Source organism: Anopheles stephensi, unplaced genomic scaffold (assembly GCF_013141755.1).
Source record: "Anopheles stephensi strain Indian unplaced genomic scaffold, UCI_ANSTEP_V1.0 ucontig160, whole genome shotgun sequence".
NCBI lineage: Eukaryota > Metazoa > Arthropoda > Insecta > Diptera > Culicidae > Anopheles > Anopheles stephensi.
Genome location: NW_023405081.1, coordinates 25,001 through 35,000, shown reverse-complemented (window position 1 = coordinate 35,000; position 10,000 = coordinate 25,001). Strand labels below are relative to the sequence as shown.

General features: G+C 46.8%; 2 non-coding genes across 2 annotated transcripts in view; both read right to left on the bottom strand.

The window, feature by feature from the left end:
• The window catches only part of LOC118515533, a 4,263-nt gene extending 3,258 nt beyond the window's left edge, over positions 1–1,005 (bottom strand). The window contains exon 1 of the ribosomal RNA XR_004907201.1: positions 1–1,005. This exon is cut by the window's left edge and continues 3,258 nt beyond it. This is a non-coding gene — a ribosomal RNA (large subunit ribosomal RNA).
• A 473-nt stretch (positions 1,006–1,478) lies between these two features.
• On the bottom strand, positions 1,479–1,636 carry LOC118515535. The gene has a single exon (XR_004907203.1). It is a non-coding gene; the product is annotated as a 5.8S ribosomal RNA (ribosomal RNA).
• Positions 1,637–10,000: the final 8,364 nt, after the last annotated feature.

Below are 10,000 nucleotides of genomic sequence, written 5' to 3'. Positions count from 1 at the left end.
GGGACGGGACACCCCGGGATGGAGGGGCCCGACGAAGGCTTGCGCCCGTGCCGAACCCGTAATCCCTAGCAACCTTGTTCGAGTTGTCTGTGCCTTTGGGTTTGAGTCGTGTGCGCAACCATTGCTGGTTACGCGACGCCCATTGGCTTGCGCGCAAGATAGACTTCTTGGTCCGTGTTTCAAGACGGGTCCCGGAGGTGCCTCAATGCATAGTGCGTCATCGCCGATCGGGGGGTCGAGTGCTTCTAGGCCTTCGGCTACAAGGCTGCTCCCTAGACCCCGGTCGTACGTTCCATCGTGCTTCCAGCGGCGCACCAAGACTCGGTCGGACCCGGCCTCTCGGGTGTGAAAGGCGCGGAGACCCCCGTTGGGAGCGGCCGCCAAGCCGCCCCTACTAGGGAGCCGTCCACCACGAGCCAGGGGCCTATTGCCGGAATGATATGCTCACGCAGATGCGCAATGGATCGCGATGTCCGTTTGCTGCGGATCGATAAGTGCACGGTAGGCCCGGAGGCCCACCGCTGAATATCGCCGCCCGGATCATTGAGTTCAACGGGTTTGCGTCCCCTAGGCAGTTTCACGTACTATTTGACTCTCTATTCAGAGTGCTTTTCAACTTTCCCTCACGGTACTTGTTCGCTATCGGTCTCATGGCGGTATTTAGCTTTAGAAGGAGTTTACCTCCCACTTAGTGCTGCACTATCAAGCAACACGACTCCATGGAGCCGGCCGTCTGCCACCACAGTCCTGTGCCGTTCTACGGGCCTATCACCCTCTGTGGGATAATGGGCCACCTTCAAGTTAGACTTGAACTGTTTGCACCGTGCGTAGCAGATAACGGACCTGGTCCAGTACACGGCATCGGACAGACGAGGCCCCTCGTCGTCCCTACGTGCTGAGCTCTTCCGTTTCGCTCGCAGCTTACTCAGGGAATCCGGTTGGTTTCTCTTCCTCCTCTTATTAATATGCTTAAATTCTGGGGTCGTCACACATCACTTGAGGCCTACCAGACTCCACTGTCACAATGATGCGACGGGAGAAGCGGTGATAAATCACCCCTGTCGTGCTAACCTCATTCACCCCACACGGCGGTGAGCACGTCTCGCGACTGCAACTGGATGCGAGGAAAGATACGAGCGCGTTGGGCCGCAAGTGTTACTCGACCCGAGCCAACCGGTGGAAGTCCCCGTGCAATTGGTGATAACCTTATTATGCTGTGGTGGATACATCCGTTGGTTGATACTAGAGGTCGAACCGTGCGACTTGACGCGCGCTCGCTCTTCACCCATGCTCACATTGTGTGTGTATGTTTAGGTTTGTGTACCATACCTCGTATGTCTCTCTGTGTTAGCACTCTCACTTTCAGCGCCCACGGTCCCCGACAAGGATGCGGATCGAGCACGCCATGCTGCGACAGCCTACCCCCCTATGATGGGGTCAGGACGGTCAGTTTGGTTAGAGTGTTGAGATAACTTGGTAGGCACTCAAGGATGTGTGCATCGGTCGGGTTGAGTCGTCCGATGCGCCATATGCGTTCAACGTGTCGATGTTCATGTGTCCTGCAGTTCACATTCTGACGCGCATTTAGCTGCGGTCTTCATCGATCCATGAGCCGAGTGATCCCCTGCCTAGGGTTTAACGTACACACCGAACTAGTTGATGAATGGAACCGAAGTCCATCCATCCATTATACACATACCAACACACAACTCTGGTTCCCTAGTACCACACTGCAGGCGCCCACGGCCCCGACGGATGCGGAGCCGAGCACGCCAAAGTGCGACTGTCGATCACCCCTTTGTGACACGACAATCAGTCAGTGTATAAGGTACCCGGTACTACCAAAGTGTGCATCTTTACTGACCTTCGCCGAGGCAGTGGTATGTGTATCCCTTTGAAAGAGTTGCTTTCGCTCAACTCTACCAAGTGTGCTACACCATCTTGTGGTTGTAGCGTGCGCGTCAGCATATTGTGCCGACGATGCGTTTGGCAACCTCACTCTCGGACTTGTTTGATGGGTAATGATATGTCCATTATACACAAACCAACACACAACTCTGGTTCCCTAGTACCACACTGCAGGCGCCCATGGCCCCGACGGTTGCGGAGCCGAGCACGCCAAAGTGCGACTGTCGATCACCCCTTTGTGACACGACAATCAGTCAGTGTATAAGGTACCCGGTACTGCCAAAGTGTGCGTCTTTACTGACCTGCGCCGAGTCAGTGGTATGTGTATCCCTTTAAAAGAGTTGCTTTCGCTCAACTCTACCAAGTGTGCTACACCATCTTGTGGTTGTAGCGTGCGCGTCAGCATGTGATGCCGACGATGCGTTTGGCAACCTCACTCCCGGACTTGTTTGATCGGTAATGATCCTTCCGCAGGTTCACCTACGGAAACCTTGTTACGACTTTTACTTCCTCTAAATCATCAAGTTCGGTCAACTTCGGCCGTGCCAACTGCAGCTCACGAAGGAACCGCGGAAGGTATGCCTCCAGAGACCTCACTAAATATCCATCGGTAGTAGCGACGGGCGGTGTGTACAAAGGGCAGGGGACGTAATCAGCGCTAGCTAATGACTAGCACTTACTAGAAATTCCAGGTTCATGGGGACCGTTGCAGTCCCCAATCCAACTAAATGAGCATTTGGGTGATTTCCCGTTCCTCTCGGAATGGGGGCGCCTATTGGCGAGAACACGCTGCTGCCCACATTGTAGCACGCGTGCAGCCCAGAACATCTAAGGGCATCACGGACCTGTTATCGCTCACTCTCACCTTGCTAAACACAAGTTGTCCCGCTAAGCAGGGCAAACTAGTGCGACGACCGCCCGCGAAGGCGCCGCCGCCCCGTAACGTCAGGTGCGCCCGGAGGCACACTGCTGACAGCGTTCTAGTTAGCTTGTTTGAGTCGCGTTCGTTATCGGAATTAACCAGACAAATCATTCCACGAACTAAGAACGGCCATGCACCACTACCCTTAAATTTGAGAAAGAGCTCTTAATCTGTCTTACCTCGATAAGTAAGAAAGCATCCATGGCAAACGCTTTCGCTTCAGTTGGTCCTACGACGGTCTACGAATTTCACCTCTCGCGCCGTAATACCAATGCCCCCAACTACTTCTGTTAATCATTACCTCTGGGTCTATACAAAACCAACCAAAAGACTCAGACCGAGGTCATGTTCCATTATTCCATGCAAGATTATTCTCGGCCAACGCCAACCCTGGGCGGGTGTGGACGCTTTTGTACTAGCCTGCTTGAAGCACTCTAATTTGTTCAAGGTAAATGGGAGCTGCCCGGGCACCACGCACCGGCTCGGGACGTGCCCGACCGATCACGAGGTTGACGCCCAGGCACACCATTGTGAGTCGCAGCCGCGAGCTCGCGCACGAACGTATCCGGCGTGTGCCGGGCGCCCGCGGCGGTCGCGTGTCTGGACGGGGAATCAACTTCGAACGTTTTAACCGCAACAACTTTAATATACGCTAGTGGAGCTGGAATTACCGCGGCTGCTGGCACCAGACTTGCCCTCCACTTGATCCTTATTGAAGGATTTATGCTCAATTCATTCCAATTATGGACCATCGTTAGAGAGGTCCATATTGTTATTTCTCGTCACTACCTCCCCGTGCCGGGATTGGGTAATTTACGCGCCTGCTGCCTTCCTTGGATGTGGTAGCCATTTCTCAGGCTCCCTCTCCGGAATCGAACCCTGATTCCCCGTTACCCGTCGCAACCATGGTAGTCCTCTACACTACCATCAATAGTTGATAGGGCAGACATTTGCAAGATCTGTCGTCGGTCAAGCGACCATACGATCGGCATCCTTATCCAGACTTCAACTCAAGCCGCCCGGAGGCGATTGGTTTTACTAATAAGTGCACCAGTTCCACCGCCCGCAAGCGGACAGCGGTCCCGGCATGTTGCATGTATTAGCTCTGGCTTTTCCACAGTTATCCAAGTAACTGATGGGTGGATGATCTTGTGAATTATGGCTGTTGTACTGAGCCTTATGCGGTTTCACATTCATTTATGTTTGTACTTAGACATGCATGGCTTAACCTTTGAGACAAGCGTATATTACTGGTAGGATCAACCAGAATTCGTCTTCGTCAATTGCTTGTTCGATATTTTTTGTCTACCAGGGCACCAGTCCCCGCAGACTCTCTTTCTACGTTCATCAGGTGACACAATCTTTGTTGTGACCACTCTCATTGACCTGCGGCAGTACACCGACTCCACAGCGCCAATAACCACACGAGCAAAGGTTGTTCAGGAGGATGTCAGATTATCGATGTACATCGTACACCAACATTTGACGTACCGAGGCATTACACCCCGCACGCCCCCACAGGACCAATCAAGGCTCGCATACGACCTGCGACTTACTGCGGGCTCCCTGAAGGTCCCCGTAGGACGACCATCACCAGTTAAGGTGTAGTTGACTTGTCAGGGCACGGTAGTCCCCACAAGTCCCCGATTATTCGTGGATATCGTCCTACGATTGTTTCTGACTCCTTTTGCTCCCCGCAGGTCCCCGTAGGACGACCATCACCAGTTAAGGTGTAGTTGACTTGTCAGGGCACGGTAGTCCCACAAGTCCCCGATTATTCGTGGATATCGTCCTACGAGTTTTTGTGACCCTTGGGTTCCCGAACTTTGCTACGATGGTTCTGCCTCCAGAGGAGACTTATGAACACTTCGTATCATTTCTTACACCGAACCATGGGATCGCGAGATTGCTCCCGGATCCCTAATCACCTTACATTTTCGTTTCGTTTCCGTACACTACGATGAGCTAATTCAATTTGTTTGTTCGTCTGGCGAACGTTTTATTGCGGAATTACCGCGGTACTTCCAGCCGGGTATGGCTGCCGTACGACCTACAGGATAGATCATCGAACCACTTTTCGTGCATATTGTCCGTCGAGGGTATCACCTCGATACCCCCAACAGACCTTTGGACACTTCCTCACTACTCCTTGGAGCAGCAATCAGGGAACCATATAGTAGGAACAGCCGAATATGGAACTCTTTTCGTACTTTGGACACCTCCTATAACTTGTATGGCGACTTCGGGGACCTTCATTTCGTTCTCAGTTGGTACCCCTATTTCGGTCTTTGGACACCTCGTCTTACCCGTATAACTCACTTTAGGTCCACTTATTTGCCTGATATCTCATCGTGAACCCGTTTTTCGTACACCGTACACACCTAGGAACACCACATATGCGTTTCCCTTTCGATCGTGAAGTTTTGAAATTTTTCGATTTTTGGTCCTAGAAATTCATGAACGGTGGGAGACCAAAATTTTTCATAAAAAAAAATTTTCACCGTTTGACCATAAAAACCTTCTTTTCGTACATACCCCATCATTTCTTCACGTTTTAGGCCATTTCTGAAATTTTCGCTTCGATAGTGTGTCCCCTATAATACAAAATGAACATTTTGCATCTCCCACAAGTGGCCATTTTTTTCCGCCACTGAAGAACACGACCTCGGGAACTCGGACCTAGGACGTGGCCATGTAAGTCATAGGCCACCCCAACTTTTGCAAAATACTGTTTCTTTTCACTTTTCATGATCTAAGGCGCGTTCCGACGGCGTTTTGAACAAATTTATGAGAAAAAAAATTTTGACCCTCGGACCAAAATTTTTTCGTTCGGGGCCCCATGGCCTATGGCCAGTATGGGAACTCGGGATGCCGATATGACAAAATTTGTCAAAAAATCACTAAAAAGTCGCTATGGCCCATTATTTAGAGCTTGTTGAGACCTTTCTAAAACACCTTGGTTGACCCCTGTCCGATAAGTAGTTTTCGAGATATTCAAGAAAATGTGATTTTTTGGGACTTAGAAAATTTTTGACCCGTGCCCTAAGAAAAAGTGATTTTTTCATAGGACAATTTTTTCTTCGCAAATACTGTTTGGTTTCACTTTTCATTATTAGAAACGCGTTCCGAAGCCATTTTCATCAAAATCTCGTGAAAAAAAAATTTCACCCCCGGACCAAAAGTTGGCCGTTCGGTGCCCTATGGCCTATGGCCAGTATGGGAACCAAGGATGCCGATATGCGAAAAAGTGTCAAAAAATCACTTGAAAGTCGCTATGGCTCATTAAATAGAGCTTGTAAAGACCTTTCTAAAACACCTTGGTTGACCCCTGTCCGAAAAGTAGTTTTCGAGATATTCGAGAAAATGTGATGTTTTGGGACTTAGAAAATTTTTGACCCGTGCCCTAAGAAAAAGTGATTTTTTCATAGGACAATTTTTTCTTCGCAAATACTGTTTGGTTTCACTTTTCATTATTAGAAACGCGTTCCCAAGCCATTTTCATCAAAATCTCGTGAAAAAAAAATTTCACCCCCGGACCAAAAGTTGGCCGTTCGGTGCCCTATGGCCTATGGCCAGTATGGGAACCAAGGATGCCGATATGCGAAAAAGTGTCAAAAAATCACTTGAAAGTCGCTATGGCTCATTAAATAGAGCTTGTAAAGACCTTTCTAAAACACCTTGGTTGACCCCTGTCCGATACGTAGTTTTCGAGATATTCGAGAATAAGTGATTTTTTGGGACTTAGAAAATTTTCGACCATGACATATATGAAAAGTGATTTTTTCATAGGACAATTTTTTCTTCGCAAATACTGTTTGGTTTCACTTTTCATTATTAGAAACGCGTTCCGAAGCCATTTTCATCAAAATCTCGTGAAAAAAAAATTTCACCCCCGGACCAAAAGTTGGCCGTTCGGTGCCCTATGGCCTATGGCCAGTATGGGAACCAAGGATGCCGATATGCGAAAAAGTGTCAAAAAATCACTTGAAAGTCGCTATGGCTCATTAAATAGAGCTTGTAAAGACCTTTCTAAAACACCTTGGTTGACCCCTGTCCGATAAGTAGTTTTCGAGATATTCGAGAATAATGTGATTTTTTGGGACTTAGAAAATTTTTGACCCGTGCCCTAAGAAAAAGTGATTTTTTCATAGGACAATTTTTTCTTCGCAAATACTGTTTGGTTTCACTTTTCATTATTAGAAACGCGTTCCGAAGCCATTTTCATCAAAATCTCGTGAAAAAAAAATTTCACCCCCGGACCAAAAGTTGGCCGTTCGGTGCCCTATGGCCTATGGCCAGTATGGGAACCAAGGATGCCGATATGCGAAAAAGTGTCAAAAAATCACTTGAAAGTCGCTATGGCTCATTAAATAGAGCTTGTAAAGACCTTTCTAAAACACCTTGGTTGACCCCTGTCCGATACGTAGTTTTCGAGATATTCGAGAAAATGTGATTTTTTGGGACTTAGAAAATTTTTGACCCGTACCCTAAGAAAAGTGACTTTTTCATAGGACAATTTTTTCTTCGCAAATACTGTTTGGTTTCACTTTTCATTATTAGAAACGCGTTCCGAAGCCATTTTCATCAAAATCTCGTGAAAAAAAAATTTCACCCCCGGACCAAAAGTTGGCCGTTCGGTGCCCTATGGCCTATGGCCAGTATGGGAACCAAGGATGCCGATATGCGAAAAAGTGTCAAAAAATCACTTGAAAGTCGCTATGGCTCATTAAATAGAGCTTGTAAAGACCTTTCTAAAACACCTTGGTTGACCCCTGTCCGATACGTAGTTTTCGAGATATTCGAGAATAAGTGATTTTTTGGGACTTAGAAAATTTTCGACCATGACATATATGAAAAGTGATTTTTTCATAGGACAATTTTTTCTTCGCAAATACTGTTTGGTTTCACTTTTCATTATTAGAAACGCGTTCCGAAGCCATTTTCATCAAAATCTCGTGAAAAAAAAATTTCACCCCCGGACCAAAAGTTGGCCGTTCGGTGCCCTATGGCCTATGGCCAGTATGGGAACCAAGGATGCCGATATGCGAAAAAGTGTCAAAAAATCACTTGAAAGTCGCTATGGCTCATTAAATAGAGCTTGTAAAGACCTTTCTAAAACACCTTGGTTGACCCCTGTCCGAAAGTAGTTTTCGAGATATTCGAGAAAATGTGATGTTTTGGGACTTAGAAAATTTTTGACCCGTACCCTAAGAAAAAGTGATTTTTTCATAGGACAATTTTTTCTTCGCAAATACTGTTTGGTTTCACTTTTCATTATTAGAAACGCGTTCCGAAGCCATTTTCATCAAAATCTCGTGAAAAAAAAATTTCACCCCCGGACCAAAAGTTGGCCGTTCGGTGCCCTATGGCCTATGGCCAGTATGGGAACCAAGGATGCCGATATGCGAAAAAGTGTCAAAAAATCACTTGAAAGTCGCTATGGCTCATTAAATAGAGCTTGTAAAGACCTTTCTAAAACACCTTGGTTGACCCCTGTCCGATACGTAGTTTTCGAGATATTCGAGAATAAGTGATTTTTTGGGACTTAGAAAATTTTCGACCATGACATATATGAAAAGTGATTTTTTCATAGGACAATTTTTTCTTCGCAAATACTGTTTGGTTTCACTTTTCATTATTAGAAACGCGTTCCGAAGCCATTTTCATCAAAATCTCGTGAAAAAAAAATTTCACCCCCGGACCAAAAGTTGGCCGTTCGGTGCCCTATGGCCTATGGCCAGTATGGGAACCAAGGATGCCGATATGCGAAAAAGTGTCAAAAAATCACTTGAAAGTCGCTATGGCTCATTAAATAGAGCTAGTAAAGACCTTTCTAAAACACCTTGGTTGACCCCTGTCCGATACGTAGTTTTCGAGATATTCGAGAATAAGTGATTTTTTGGGACTTAGAAAATTTTCGACCATGACATATATGAAAAGTGAATTTTTCATAGGACCAAAAAGTTTGTCCAAATAGGGTTTTGGTTCACTTTTTATGGTCAGATAAGTGATCCGATGCTATTTTCATGATCATTAGAGGGATTTCACGCTGTGACCAAAAATTTTCATACTTCATACTTGTCCCGGTGCCGTATATGGGAGGACCGGGGGAACATGTCTTCGTAAGTCGTGATGTTCAGTGACGGATTTCTGGGACTTAGAAAAAAAATGTGCTCTCAGGCACATTATATGTTTCATACACACATGATTTTCATTGTTCATACTTGTCCCGGTGCCGTATATGGGAGGACCGGGGGAACATGTCTTCGTAAGTCGTGATGTTCAGTGACGGATTTCTGGGACTTAGAAAAAAAATGTGCTCTCAGGCACATTATATGTTTCATACACACATGATTTTCATTCTTCATACTTGTCCCCGTGCCGTACATGGGAGGACCGGGGGAACATGTCTTCGTAAGTCGTGATGTTCAGTGACGGATTTCTGGGACTTAGAAAAAAAATGTGCTCTCAGGCACATTATATGTTTCATACACACATGATTTTCATTCTTCATACTTGTCCCCGTGCCGAATATGGGAGGACCGGGGGAACATGTCTTCGTAAGTCGTGATGTTCAGTGACGGATTTCTGGGACTTAGAAAAAAAATGTGCTCTCAGGCACATTATATGTTCCATACAAACATGATTTTCATTCTTCATACTTGTTCCCGTGCCGTATATGGGAGGACCGGGGGAAGATGTGTTTGTAAGTCGTGATGTTCAGTGACGGATTTCTGGGACTTAGAAAAATAAATGTACCCTTAGGCACATTATTTGTATCAATAATTGTATCCCCAGCCTTTCATGGGGAACTTTTCCGTATTCCCGGACTTGTACATTTTTCGGGTTCCACCTCCCGACAATGTATCTCTACTGTGCATTACGTACCTGATAACGCACGGCACCCATTGGGTGACTCCACTTAACCATCTTTCGATAATGCCCGTGTTGCAGATATAATCCCAACACCTACCAGGCTTTATATGTACATCGAACGTTACATACGATGCACCCCGTATTCCCGGACTTGTACATTTTTCGGGTTCCACCTCCCGACAATGTATCTCTACTGTGCATTACGTACCTGATAACGCACGGCACCCATTGGGTGACTCCACTTAACCATCTTTCGATAATGCCCGTGTTGCAGATATAATCCCAACACCTACC